The sequence below is a fragment of the Moschus berezovskii genome, chromosome 9, assembly GCF_049115385.1.
Source record: "Moschus berezovskii isolate FMDL1 chromosome 9, NW_MosBer_1.0, whole genome shotgun sequence".
Lineage (NCBI taxonomy): Eukaryota > Metazoa > Chordata > Mammalia > Artiodactyla > Moschidae > Moschus > Moschus berezovskii.
This window is the reverse complement of record NC_142468.1, coordinates 49,729,059-49,745,029: the sequence shown is the minus strand read 5'-3', so window position 1 is coordinate 49,745,029 and position 15,971 is coordinate 49,729,059.

The following is a 15,971-nucleotide window of genomic DNA, read 5'->3' as shown; positions in this document are numbered from 1 at the left end:
GGGGCAGAAGTCGGCAGGTCTTCAGGTAGGTCAGACACTCCTCTCCAGAGCACAGTGCTGCCCCATGAACCTGCCCCCTGTCCGCAGAGCACAGTCCTGGTGCAGAGGGCTTGAAAAGCCTAGATATGGAGTTTGAATGAACTAAATTTGAATTTTGAATTATGCAGGGAGGAAAAAACATAATTTTCCTTCTATCCTTCTAAGTTCTCAGTGGGGCCCTTATAACAAAAGATTAACGAGAGAAAACAAGTTTATTAATGTGTGTATCATAATGTAACACATGGGGGACCCCAGAGATGGGAAACTCACAGGTTTGATTAGAACTTTAGTTTATGTAATATCTTAGCAAAGGAGCAATAACTTTTAGAGAAATGACAAGAAAAAGAAAAAGGACCTAGAATCTCTAGAGGTGGCAAATTGTAGGAAGGTAAGTACACGGGAAACTAATAAGAGACAGAGGCTCGGGAGTGAAGTTGGCATGTGGATGCCCCTGGTGTCTCCTCAAGGCTGACAGGGTCTGAAGTCTCCTGTGATTAGCGTTTGTCCTTCCTTATAGAGAGGGGAGGAGGGACACCTGGGTAAATTATGTCCTGCTTGTCGGCAGATAGGAAGAGAGCAGGTAGCTTTTCTTTTTTCTTTCTTTTTCTTTTTTAAAAAGAAACTATTTCATAGACAAATAGCATTAAAAAATTTTTTTTGAGGTATGTTGTTGTTCAGTCACTCTGTCTCATCTGACTCTTTGCAACCCCATGGACTGCAGCATGCCAGGCTTCCCTGTCTTTCACCATCTTCTGGAATTTGCTCAAACTCATGTCCATTGAATTGATGATGCCATCCAACCGTTTCATCCTCTGTCACCCCATTCTCCTCCTGCCTTCAGTCTTTCCCAGCATCAGGATCTTCACCAATGAGCTAGTTCCTTGGAGCTTCAAGTGGCCAAAATATTGGAGCTTCAGCTTTAGCATTAGTCCTTCCAACAAATAGTCAAGGTTGATTTCTTTGGGATTGACTGGTTTGATCTCCTTGCATTCCAAGGGACTCTCAAGAGTCTTCTCCAGCACCACAATTTGAAAGCGTCAATTCTTCTGTGCTCAGCTTTCTTTATGGTCCAACTCTCACATCTGTACATAACTACTGGAAAAATAACTGACATCTTAGTTTCATATGTACAAAGCAATGATTACAGTATTTGTATATACTGCAAAATGATCATCACTATAAGTTCACTTAACATCTATCCCTATGCACAGTTACAAAATTTTTTCTCTCATGTTTCAAACTTTCAAGATCCTTGCTGTATAATATATCCTCACTTTAGCTCATATGTCTCAGTTGCCTTTAGCTCAAAATAGTCCTAATGTCTATGTGGCATATTTGGGGGTGGCATATCCTGCCATATTCAGTTATTCTTCCGAAAGAGATGAGATTTTAAACTGGAGATATCTGAGTTACCTTAGAGGGGTAACTTAGGATGAAATTTCATCCTTCAGAATGAAATGTTTTTCCACCATTTGTAGAAATGAGTGGCTCTTTCTAGATTTAATGACAAATAAAGATTACATTTATTTGTATCTGAGTCATGATAACCATAAACTTCAAACCTGTTGTGTGTGAAGTGTTTCAGGCAATTTTTCTGCTCTGGAGTTTAAACGTACAGACTACACACACACACACACAGAGACATGCACACATGCGCACGCACACCTTTGCAGTCCTTCTCTGGCCTTCTTTGTTCTAGCTGAATTGGCCTTTCCCTGAAGCAGTGAATGCCATTCTAATGGATGGAGAATCACTGGGCAACAAGTGTCAATTTTGGAAAGAAAACAAATCCTGATATAAAATTTCCAAGTATCATTCAAAATTTCAAATCATATCTTCTAATGAATTAACCATGGTCCTCACAAAGACATTTACTCTCATCTGAATGTCCCCACTTCCAGAAGGTTTCTGTGTAGATCCTGTTTTATCTCTCTTCAAAAGCCCTCTAGGTTTACCTGGGTGGATTTGGTCTTAAGTAAAATCCCCATATTCCTTCACCAGTGGCTTCCTTTCTTACCCTCACTGACCCCACCTTGTAGGAAGTTTCAGCCATGATGTGTGCAGAGCCTCCTCTGATGGGGGATAAGCTTCAGACAGGTTTTGAACAAGGTACCAAGCACAGGAATGCAGGATGTGCCTTTTTGTCCTCATCTGAATGTCTGGCATCCCCTGTATGGTTGTACATAGTGGTTCTCGCTTTCACATCAATGAAGGTAAGTGGCTATCTTTTCTTAGAAGCAACCCCAGTCCCGCTTCTCCTTGCTGGGGGTCGTGTCTTCCTTGGCTTGTGGCTGAGAAAGGGCTGTTGGTGTTTCCTGAGCCAAGACTTTGCACAGATCAGTATACCCCTGCCCTCGTCACCTCTCTGCCTCCGCAGCACCTCCCAGGTCTGCTCAGCTCTTATCAGTAGCGTCGGGTTCTCTTTCAAGCCTCCCTTTAAAATCTTGTCTCTTTCTCCAAAGCCTAGTATTTCCAGCTATCCCAAGTCTCCATACTTAGGGACTGAGTTGCTTTCTGATTTTATTTGGTGCTTCATGTCTTTATCTCTCTGAAAAGAGGCTCAGTTCTTTGAATGATTCAAAGTCCAAGAAAGAAGCTTTAAATATAGTATCCCACTTTTTTTTTTTTTGCTTTCTTCCACCAGTTATCCTGTGTCTACCCTCGCTTAATTCACCTGGCTTGTCACCCTGGGCCCAAGGAACTCAGGGATCTTGTCCAGATGATGGGGAGCCAGAGACTCAAACACATTATGGTATCATTTATGCTCTACTGAGACCACCCACAGTGGTGTGAGGCACTCTGCAGGGGTGTCCTCCGAGGGTCCCATGTGAAAAGTGGGTACCGGCTCCTGCTGTGACTACTGAACCAGGCTCGGCCAGCTTGCCCATCCTTGCAGGTCTGATTGCTCCCCTAGGGGCTGGGTTCTAGTAACCCCATTCGGGTACTTTAGTTTCTTTCTCTCCTCTTCTTTCTCTGATTCCTCTCTCCCAGCCCTGGAAAAGCTTCTTTGATTGCCCTGCCCTGGAGGTGGGGAAATGCCCAGGAGTCAGAGTGTTTTGCTCCCTACATTATAGTTACTTTTTATAAAGCCTGAACTCTAGTCCCCGGTCAAGTTCCTAATTTGGAACCAAAAACCGTTTCTTTGTCAGAGGCTTGGCTCATACAAATCCAAAATACTGTCCTTTCAGACTTTTACCAGATGAGAACTTAAAAATTCATTCAGTCCTTCAGTTAAATTACTTGAATTATTTCTTTGCAGGCAACATCTGCCCTCATCAAACAGTGAATGCCATTATCCAACAGTGGAAAACTATAAAATAATTTTAGGAGCAAAAAAGTCCAAGGTTAATATCTCTAAACTCTTATCTCAGTATAATGTTACAGACAAGCTGAGACTTTGTTATACTTTGTAATTATTGCTGATTGTATGGTTTTGTTTTGACTCTGTATTTTTTCAAGAATGCTGTCAATGGCTTTAAAAATATTTGATGAACCACTTCTTTACTGGTGTGTCTTGCAAGGCACTGTGGAAAGATGGATGTTAAATGGAGTCAAGATCTAAAGACTTTATCAAAATTTCTGAACTTAGAGAATTACTGATCATATGTGGTTATTTCTTCTGATATATTTAGTATTTCTTTATAACCTGATACTTAGAATCCTTACTTAAACTAGGAGATGATTTGCATAGAGAAAGACATGAATTCATTAATCATTGAATTAAAACTTGTTTTGGTAAATTTATCAGGTAATAGGATAAATTTAAGACTTTATTTAGTAGCCTGTTTTTTCAGATTTTCATTTTGCCCATAATAGTTACTCTTTGAGAAGAAGATTCTAGAAAGAACTGTCAGTTTTTCTTCAAAAGGGTCTTTAAATAATCCATATAACCCTTTGTTTAATTAACTGGATAATTAAGCCTTGACCCATGTCTCCTGACCCTGTAGATTTTCCCCATTTAGTATCTGTGGCTGGTCTTGATTTCTCTCTGGGGCATGACCTAATGTTGATGAAGAGATAATGTGTCCTTAAAGTGTCTTTTCACCCTTGACAATTAATGAGAAAAATGATATATTTACCAGATGCTTGAAAATTTTTTGTGCATATTCCATAGTTTTCAAGCAATTGCCTCAAACTGTAGCTCAACAACATTGTTAAATAGTGAAATATTTGAATTTCGAGGTAGATAATAGCCATTTACTGCAAGGATATCAAGGCTAGTTTAGAAAGAAAGAGTAATACACTTACTGAAAGACCATTTTCTACTTCCATTCCATGACTCTCTTCATGGAATTACGTTACTGGGGAGATCTCTTTGTCTGTCGTTAAGGATTTAGCTCCTGTATGAGAATTATTCTTTTTTAAAAATTGAAGCATAGTTGATTTACAATATTGTGTTAGTTTCAGGTATACAGCAAAGTGATTCAGTTATACATACATTTTTTTTCAGATTCTTTCCATTATAGGTTATTATAAGATATTGAGTATGGTTCCTTGTGCTATATAGTAAATCCTTGTTGTTTATCTATTTTATATATAGCAGGGTGTATCTGTTAATCCCATACTCCTAATTTATGCCTCTCCTTCTCGTTTGGTAACTTGAAATTTGTTTTCAGTGTCTGTGAGTCTGTTTCTGTTTTGTAAATAGATTCATTTGCATCATTTTAAAAATGCTACATAAAAGTGATCTCATAGTTCTCTTTCTCTGTCTGACTTAATTTACTCAGTATGATAATCTGTAGGTCCATCCTTGTTGCTGCAAAAGGCAATTATTCCATTCTTTTCTATGGCTGAGTAATACTCCACTGTAGATACATACTGCATGTTCTTATCCATTTATCATTGATAGACATTTAGGTTGTTTCCATGTCTTGGCTATTGTAAATAGTGCTGCTGTGAACTTTGGGGTGTGTGTATCTTTTCAAACTAGAGTTTTTGTCTTATCTGGCTATATGCCCAGGAGTGGGATTGCTGGATCATATGGTAGTTCTATTTTTACATTTTTAATGAATTTCCCTATTATTTTCCATAGTGGCTGCACCAGTTTACATTTCCACCAGGGGTATGAGGGTTCCTGTATGGGAATTATTCTTTGAGAGAGAGCAATCTAGTTCCTTCTAGAAAGGAACAGGGTTATTTTTTGTCTTAAATTATTATTTGACCAGCTCTCTACTATGGACTTTTCTTTTTCTGTAACAAGTAATGTTTCTTTGAGATATATATATATATATATATATATATATATATATATATATTTGGGAGAATATTTCTGTAGATTAATTCATAAAGAAAAATTTCTGTGTTGGGTAGTAAGTAGATTTTTTAATTTGATAGATGCTGTGAAATCTCCACAAAGCTCTGTGCCATTAGCAGTCCAGCATGAGTGTATGAGTGGCATTCCATTAAGGTGTGCACTCCTTAAATTATTCATTGATACAGTTTACTATTAGCTGTGTATTATATCACTTTCACCAAAGTAATATTAGTCCATAGTTTTAAAATATCACATAACTATTGAAGGCATGTACCAAGACTAAGCAATCTCCTGCCCCTTCTCATCTTCTTCTGTGCCTTACATGCAAATACTTAGGTGTGAGTGCATGCTCAGTTGCAGAGTCATGTCCCGACTCTTTGCGACCCATTAACTGTAGCCTGCAAACTTCCTCTGTCCATGGGATTCTCCAGGCAAGAATCCTGGAGTGGGTTGTCATTTCCTCCTCTAGGGGATCTTCCTGACCCAGGGATTGAACCTGCATCTCTTGTGTCTCCTGCATTGAGGCAGATCCTTTACCACTGAGCCACCAAGAAAGCCCACTTAGGTGTGAATGTATGTGTATACACACATGTGTATGTATGTATGTGTGTGTGTGTGTGTGTATATATATATATATATATATATATGTTTTTCATATATATAACTCAGGTACTACGAATGAACAGTGCTTATTGGCTGTTTACTTTAGAGCAAACAGGCGGGCAACTGCCTTTATCATCATGTAGCCCCAAGGGTCAGTACCTATAGAAATTTTTTTCCTGAGGCTGTCCATCTTGCCATCTCCTGCCTGTGTTTATAAGACCAGTTATTGTTACTCTGAAGCTTGGTAAGAAAGAGAGCTCAATTTTCCGTACCTGGTGATACGGAATGATAAAGATGATAAAGAATCTACCTGCAATACAGGAGACCCAGATTCAATCCCTGTGTTGGGGAGATACCCTAGAGAAGGGAATAGCAAACAATTCCAGTATTCTTGCCTGGAAAATTCCATGGAAGAGTTGGACACAACTGAAGCATGTGTCCTAGCACACATGCAAACCAGGATTAAAACACATTTATCATTTCCTCTACTCCTATACAGTATAAGAAATGGGAGGATATGTGGATGTCAGACACGACTGAGTGACTGAACTGAACTGAACTGAGGATAATCATCAAACCAACATATTCTTTACCTGTGTTCTCTTCTGATTTCTTATTTATATAAATAGTGTTATTAAATCCAGAACAAAATAATGAACTATAAAAGGTTTTTAAGACTTGATCATTTGATTTTATCTAAAAATAATCTTAAAACACCGAATAATTAAATAAATCCCATTCTTTAAATCCTAAAATGATGAGGGGGTATCTTAGATGATAACTCTTTTCTAGTAAAACACCGAAGACAGAGCAATCTGAAACATTTGTAGAAAAATAAAATGCTAATATAGTTAAAGATCAGTTTCAAGATTAGAAATGGATGACCAGAGTTCTGAATTTACTGAGGTATCAACCTCCTCTTTGTCACAGTTCACATTAGGCACGGTCTTTTCGAGAGTGAGACTTCCTGGAAGACTCAGGCGTGACCTGAGCACTGAAGGCAAAGACCCTCGTATATGGATCTCAAAGAGAAGAGTCTCACATTTTTGCTTGTGTGAACTAAAGCAATTACCTAGGATTTTTGCATCTGAGTTGCCTTGTCTGTAAAATGGGATAATTATCTTGTGGGAGGATTGTGAAGGTTAAAAGAATTAAACATTTAGAGGAGTGCCCAGGCACTCCCCTAATTGTTAGCAATGATCGCCGAGCATATAAGAAAACATAGAAACAGAAAAATACTTTTAAAAGGAGAGGGAGGACAGAATTAGCTAAAGGCCAAAAAGCCCAGAGTCCCTTCCTCTGGTTCTAAATTGTATTTCAATTCAGGAAATTCCAGGATTACATCAGCCCAATGAGATAAGCAGCCTGTCACCTTACACTGTTGGCCAGCACGTGATACTCTTTTTAATATTAGGTTGCTGTTCCAATATGAGTCACACATGTGAGTTCCAGCTACTTCTGCAGATGGAGTGGTGTTACGTCAAGATACAGGAAATGACCTTTCTCCTTTTTTTCTCACCTTTAACCTGAAAATCATGTGGAATTTATTTCCTTAGTATTAACTCTACAATTAACTCTAAATTACGTGTGCTATTAAACAGAAAGAATGATACAGATGTTTATGAAGAGTACTTCAAAAATCCCTTATAACTTATGATTTTTGTGTTTAGAATATTATATTTGAGAACTGGTATTTAAATGTTGTGGAAACAAAGCGTCAAGCAAAACAACTCTTTCTGGAGGACTGATCTTAGAGAAGTCAGAAAATTGACTCCATTCTCCATCCCATAATCTGGTACAAAACCATGCTGTTTTCCTCTTCTGAGCTAGGATGCACTGTAGCATCTGAATGGACAAAACCAAAAGCCTAACTTGGAGGGTCCACTGTTTGGTTCACACCCTTCCTGGGGATAAGCAAGGATCATCATTTCTGACAGTTGAACCTAATGGTGAATAGAACCTCTGTCTCCTTATTCTGGACGAGTGTGTATAATAGAAAGAACTAACAAAGAAAACAATGCATTATCTATGAGTTTAAACAGCTTTTTAAATGCACAAGTTGTATGCTTTATGTAATATGAAGAAATCAGCTCTTTGACAATCTAGCCCTGTGCAAACTCATTGATGAGATGAATTCCCCTTCACATTCCTGACAAAAAGAGGAAGGGAGGAAACAATTACTTTAAATCAATAATATTTAAATATACATACACACACACTCACACACACATAGTTTTACTGAGTTGTAACACTTTTATTGAATGAAGGCATCTTTTAAATTCTTCAGTGCTTTAAATTTTCAATTTTTACACACACATGATTTCATATAATCTCATAATAACCCTACCCCCCGACTTGCCCCTCCACCCTTCCCTTGCCAAACTGGTAACCACTAGTTTATTCTCTGTATTAGAGAATCTGTTTCTTTTTTGTTTTATTTTTTAGAATTCATGTTCTCAGATTGGGGCGGGGGGATTAGTAGCCCACAGTAATTCTACAAAATAGAATTCAACAAATGCTGCTAGGTTTAGAAGGACATTAAAGTTTCTTTATAATACCTGTGTAGTGAAAGTTCTAGACTTTGGTGGGTATTTAAAGCTGCTTATTTCAGCTTCATATTCTAGATGGGGACTCTTTTCTCTTGAGCTTTAGTAATAGTATAGATATTCCTGTACCAACTTTGAGCTGATTATATTCTGAGCCTAGCATTCTTCTTGCTCTTTGATCACTGACAAAGAAGTGGGTGCTTCTGCCAAGAAAAAGGTTGTTGTTCTAAGGTGTGAGGACAGAGCTGTAAAATCACAGTCCTTCAGTTAGATGGTTAATGGTCCAGAGGGCCTAGTTCTTCTAGACTTATTGGTCCCACCCAATCATAGTGAAACCACCAGAGGAGGGGTTTTATCCCAATAGCCACATGAGGCTAACCTTCAATAGCCAGGTGGTTCTGAGTAAGAGGAATAGAAAGCTGACCTCTGACAAGTGGGCAGACCCTGTACGCCTTCCCTAGAGCCCTGCTGTAAGCTTCGACTGGTGAGGCAGGATCCAGAGATAAGAGCACCTATAGGGAACACAGTACAGCTGAGAGTTTGGCAAAACGCCTGACACTTCTGCTCCATCCTGGGAGTGGCCTTGAAGACTATTGATAATGAATCACGAGTTGCTGGGAGTTGTCACTGCCCTCCAGTCAAAGTGCATCCGGAGCACCCCTGCAGTTGAATGGTTGGGTTTATTGCACCTGCACAGGAGGAAACAACATCCCATGGCATGCAACTCAGGTCTCAGTAACCACGGGGGCTTGAAAAGGCTTACTATAGGATTTGGGCTCAAGTTAGTTCATTTTTTTTAAGGAGAGCTTAGAGCTTGCTTTGGATTAGAAATGGCTGTAGGGAAGCAAGGGTAACTCTATGACTGGGAATCTTAATGAATCTTATCTGGAAGGAAGGAGGACTAGCATCAAGCTAAAGCCTTAATTGGTAAACAAGCAGCAGCCAGTCCTGTGAGTCAGGTTAGGGCATGTTTGGGTCGTCAGTTTTGTAGTTCGGACATGATTACAGAGTGGACTTGTTTCTGCCTTGACCCACCTTGGTAGCAGGGGCCTGGTCTGATGTTTGTTCTGTGAAATCCTTTATGTTCAACAGGAGAATGCCAAGGCCAGCTGTGAGTGCCCAGGGTCAAGGGGCTTCTCATCCCCTTCTCCCAGTCAGTGTCTGCAGTGAGCAGCGGAGTTCTTCAAGATCATGTGGGGTATTAGAAGAACAGGACTGTGGCTGGAAGGAGTGCCAGAGTGCTGTGCAGCGGGAGGGAGGCAGGAAACCACAGACAGGCTGCAGCCTGCCTGGAGGATGCGCTGGGCAGGCACACAGAAGGCACATGTCCATGAGTGAGCTTGAGCCAGTATTGGAGACCTCAGACAAAGCGGGAAGGTGTGTATGTAAGGAAGATTCTGAGAGAATTAGCAGGGACTAGGGAAGGAGTGTGGAGAAGGCAATGGCACCCCACTCTAGTACTCTTGCCTGGAAAATCCCATGGCCTGGAGGAGCCTGGTAGGCTGAAGTCCATGGGGTTGCGAAGAGTCGGACATGACCTAGCGACTTCACTTTCACTTTTCGCTTTCATGCATTGGAGAAGGAAATGGCAACCCACTCCAGTGTTCTTGCCTGGAGAATCCCAGGAATGGGGGAGCCTGGTGGGCTGCTGTCTATGGGGTCACACAGAGTCGGACACGACTGAAGTGACTTAGCAGCAGCAGCAGGGAAGGATGAATTCTTAGGCAGATATACTGAGGAATGAATTCTTAGGCAGGTATAACTAAGGATTAGGCTTCTTAGGATAGCTGAATTGGCATGATCAGTTCAATAAAAGTGTGTAATTGATTTGAAGGTGGAGACTTGAGCCTTCTGGTCTGATCTTTTATATTCTAGAAAGTGTGGACTGCAGACCACTGAATGCTTTAAAAGATGTATTTGTTATTACTTTGCTGGTCCCAGAAACTTCATCTCCATTAGCTAGCATATTAATTGTGAACTAAGTGTGTCACTCAGACCAGAAAATAAAACTAGTTGGTTATACCTTGGGTAAATGGTAGGATTGCCAGATTTAGGAAAATACTAGAAATACACACATGCACATATAGTTGTAGATGGATATAGGTATAGATATAGAAATAGATCTCCAGTTAAAATTTATATTTCAGATAAACAATGAAGATGCAATACTTAGGAATACTTATACTAGAATAAGGTATTAGTTGCTTACCTGAAATGCAAACTTAACTGTCCTGTGTTTGATATGGCAACCCTAACTTAGGGAGGTTTGAATGACAAAACAGTTTAGCTTAGAAATGATTTGGTGTCACCCAAATGGAACAAGTTGTGTGGGGCACTAAACACCTGACTGAGGGAAGGATTGCCATGAGCCAATCACTCACCTGACAGAATGGGGTTACCAAAGGACAAGGGAATTTTTGATCCAGTAAAGTTAATTAGGATTATTAGCATCATTATTCAGACTTATTTTTTTAATATCTTTTATAACTTTCCACCAGTATGTTATTTTTATTTTCTTTCTTAGTTTGTTATCAATCTTCTTAAATAATCCAATATGTATTAACCATGCTAAGGTGCTAAGACATTTATAAAATTAATCTAAGTCCCAACTAGATCTAATTAAAAAGCATTACAATAAAGGTAGGTTTGAGTAGAATGACATGTCATCTTCTGGGGTATAAATGATTAACATAGTGTGGAACATAATATTCTCCCTAATTTAGTCATAGATTTAATATACTATAATTAAAATATTGATGGAAACCTCTATAGAAAATAGGAAACCACTTACAGAAAAAATAAATGGTAAGAATTCCAGAAACTATCTGTAGTGGAAAAGTCGTATCTTTTAAAATATAAAGCAAATATGTATTTTAAAAAATTTAATAAGCGTGAATAAAGGTTAATGGTACAGAAAATGTAAAAATAGAACTAAATAATTCGAAGTTTTACATAGGTGGCTGGATTTGACTTTTCCTTTTTTTTTTTCTTTATAGCACCATTTCCATTTCATACCTCTTCTGAAAGCTAACTTGTGTGTCGAACTCTGTAACCCCATGGACTGTAGCCTGCCAGGCTCCTCTGTCCATGGAATTCTTCAGGCTTCTTGCTGGAGTGGGTGCCAATTCCTTCTCCAGGGGATCAAACCTGCGTCTCCTGCATTGCAGGCAGGTTCTTTACCACTGAGCCACCAGGGAAGCCCTCACACATCAAAATGGAAAGAAATCCTTGGTAAGGCTTTGTACCAAAACTTGGCTATGAGAAGTGCTCACCATCTGCAAAGAAAACCTTTGTCACATAGATGCTTCACTCCCTAGAAACTGAAGGAATGAAACCTTCTCCCAAGATGTGAAGACCCTGAACAGACACCACTGCTCCAGGGGACACACAAGAACTCAGGGTCTGACTCCAGCTTCCAGGACACAGACAGGAAGGAGAAAAAGACCAGGACCCTAAGTGCAGGAGTAGGAGGCCCATGGGAGAAGAAAGAAAGTCCTAGATGTCCACCTAAGGGAGACCTGGATGAAAAGGTGACTCAGTAGGAAAAAATAAAATATTCTGCATAATCTCTTGCACCACAGACTTGTGCCTCACACACGAGGTAGCATAAAACACCTACTGTTCACACACTATCGCTATCAGGAAAATGAAAATGAAAATGTGATCCTACTATATATACACACACCTTTTACACATATTAGAATGGCCAAAATCCAGAACACTGACACAGCTGATGCTGAGGAGGATGTGGAAAACAGGAACCCTCATTCATTGCTGGTGGGACTGCTAAGTTATATAGTGCAGTGATTTGGAAAACAGTCGGCGTTTTCTTACAAAACAAAATATACTCCTACCATTAGATCCAGCAGTTGTGCTCCTCGGTGTCTACCTAAAGGAATTGAAACCTTATGTTCATGAAAAAACCTGCATGAGGTTGTTTATAGCAGCATTATTCACAATTGCCAGAACTTGGAATCAACCAAGATGTCCTTCAGTAAGTGAATGGATAGGTAAACTAAGGTGTATGTCCCCTGGAGAAGGGAATGGCAACCCACTCCAGTATTCTTGCCTGAAGAATCCCATGGACAGAGAAGCCTGGCGGGTTACAGTCCATGAGGTCTCAAAGAGCCGGACATGACTGAGCAACTAACACATACAGACAATGAAATGTTATTGGTGCTAAAAGGAAATGAGTTATCAAGCCATGAAAAGACTTGGAGGAAACTTAATTGCATATTAGTAAGTGAAGGAAGCTAATATGAAAAGACTGCATACTGTATGATTCCAAGTATATGACCTTCTGGAAAAGGCAGAACTATGTGTTTCCCCTGTAGCTCAGCTGGTAAAGAATCTGCCTGCAATGCAGTAGACCTGGGTTCGATCCCCAGGTTGAGAAGATCCTCTGGAGAAGAGAAAGGCTACCCTACTCACTCCAGTATTCTGGCCTGGAGAATTCCATTGACTGTATAGTCCATGAGGTTGCAAAGAGTCAGACATGACTGAGCGACTTTCACTTTACTTCATGGAGACAGTAAAAAGATCAATGTTTGGTAGAGGTTGTGATGAGGGAGGGATGAATAATTAGGACACAGAGGATTTTTAAGGCAGAAAACCTACTTTGTATGATACTCTAATGGTAGATATATGTCACTGTACATTTGTCCAAATTCATTGAAGGTGTAACACCAAGAGTGAGCTCTAATGTTAACTATGGACTTTGCCTGATAATGATGCATCAGTGTATATTTGTCAATTGTAATAAATGCATTGCTTTCATGGGGAATGTTGATCATAGGAAAGGCTATGCATGTGTCAGGACAAGGAATATATAAGAATTTCTACCTTCTGTTCAGTTTTGCTGTGACCCTAAAACTGTTCTAAAAAATAGTCTATTAAAAATAGAGAAAGAAAAAAAGGAAGGAAAGAAAGAAGGAGGGAAGGAAGAGAAAGCAGGAATTTGGTAATAACCATGGGCTAAATGCCCCTACTTTAGGTCCAAAGATGATCATAGTAACAGAAACAATATTTTAATAATACTAATAATGAGAATAAGTAGCATTTATTCAGAACTTACTGTACACCAGGTTCTAGTCAAAACATTCTTCATGGGTTAATTCATTTTAAAGGATAATAACTAACAGCTTGTTACAAAAAGAAACATAAAGAGCAAGCCAGGAAAATATTCACATTTTTAGTAAGTAAATAATACAAGTTAAAGTAACTATTTCTTTATACCTAATCATGTAGCAAAAGCAAATAAAATATTAAAGATGGTATGGGGAAATAGGCGCTGATAAATGGAGCAGCCTTTCTGGCACTGGCGCTGTGCAACAGCAGCAGGGCTGTCCTGTTGCAGGACTCATGAAAATGGTGCCTCCTAGAACTAGGCATCAAAGCAGTCCTCGGCAAAACATATACTCATTCAAATCTCTTTCTTTTAAAAAATTGAATTTTATTATTATTATTTAAAACCAAAGACATTTTGTATTGGGGTATAGCTGATTAACAATGTTGTGATAGTTTCAGGTGAACAGTGAAGAGACTCAGCTATACATATACTATACGTGTATCCATTCCCCCCTAAACCCCCCTTCTCATCCAGGCTGGCACATAACATCTGAGCAGAGCTCCACATGCTATACAATAGGTTTTTTTGTTGGTTATCCATTTTAAATATAGCAGTGTGTACATGACCCTCCCAAAGTCCTTAACTATCCCTTCCCCCGGAGCAGCCATGATGTCTGTTCTCTAAGTCTGTGAGTCTCTTTCTGTTTCCCAAGTACATTCATTTGTATCATCCAGATCTCTTTTATTCTGGCAAGCTTCCTTTCAGGAATATGTTCAAGGGAAATACTTCAACAGAGGACAAAAATTTAACTATGGGGAAAAAAATGTATTCATAGTGGAGAAAATCCAGAAATAACACAAGGGTAAAACAAATTGAGAAATATCAAATGAATTATTCAGAATTAATATTGGAGTGATCCATAGATGAATTATAAAGAGAAAAAACATAAGGGAGCTAATAATAAATTTTAATTGTTAACTTCAGTTCAGTCGCTCAGTCGTGTCCAACTCTTTGCAACCCCATGAATCGCAGCATGCCAGGCCTCCCTGTCAATCACCAACTCCTGGAGTTCATTCAAACTCACATCCATCAAGTCGGTGATGCCATCCAGCCATTTCATCCTCTGTCGTCCCCTTCTCCTCCTGCCCCCAATCCCTCCCAGCCTCAGGGTCTTTTCCAGTGAGTCAACTCTTCGCATGAGGTGGCCAAAGTATTGGAGTTTCAGCTTTAGCATCAGTCCTTCCAATGAACACCCAGGACTCATCTCCATTAGGATGAACTGGTTGGACCTCCTTGCAATCCAAGGGACTCTCAAGAGTCTTCTCCAATTCCACAGTTCAGAAACATCAGTTCTTCGGCACTCAACTTTCTTCACAGACCAACTCTCACATCCGTACATGACCACTGGAAAAACCATAGCCTTGACTAGATGGACCTTTGTTGGGAAAGTAATATCTCTGCTTTTTAATATGCTATCTAGGTTGGTCATAAATTTAGGTGGGTGATTTTAGGAATAAGAGGAAAAATGTTTTTATACATAAAATTGATCCCAAGAGCTCAATGTGGCAAAAGAACATTATTTTTAAACTCAATATTTCTGTATTTATTCTGCAATAAACACTACTTGTGTCCTTCAACATCTGCTAGCCACATACAACAAGGAACATGCCCTCTTGCTCTAAAATTCTGTGATTCTATATGTATTTCTAGTAAGAGATACCAAGTTGTTTTTGTACTTTCACTAGACAGATATAGTGTTTTAACCTCAAAAATATCTCCTTAGAAGAAGTGACTTTATATTTGGCCTCAAAAATGAGTCAAGAGGAAGAATTCAGATGCAACAAATTTATTTAATAACTTTCTTGTGAATTATTTATCTGCACTTGAATCTCTTCTTTATTGAAAGAAAAACAAGTTTGTGCAGGTAGATAAGACATTTTGCTTAATTTATAAGTGGTTTCTTGTAAACCCCTCAAGCCATTCATGTTACCATTCACCATCTCTTAATAACTAAAGTGGAATGTTAATCTATATTTGGTAAGAAAATGAGAATTTTCTCAATGGTTTAGACATTTCAGGCCATGTGTAACTCAGAAATAACTTCTTTGCCTTAGAAATGTGGAATGAAGAGAGAGAAGATAAAACTACATACACTTGCACATAAACATGCACACCACCATGCATTACCTATAGCATAGGCTTCACTTTTTAAATAAAGTGTCGAACTTCTAATTGTTTTCCAACTTGTCTTCTTGGGTTTATATGGAGGTAATGTTAATGTTATTGAGGGAAGGAGGAGAAGGAGGTGACAGGATGAGATGATTGGATGGCATCACTGACTCATAGACATGAGTTTGAGCAAACTCTGAGAGACAGTGAAGGACAGGGAAACCTGGTGTGCTGCGGTCCATGAAGTCACAAAGAGTCGGAAATGACTGAAGACTGAACAACAACAAATGTT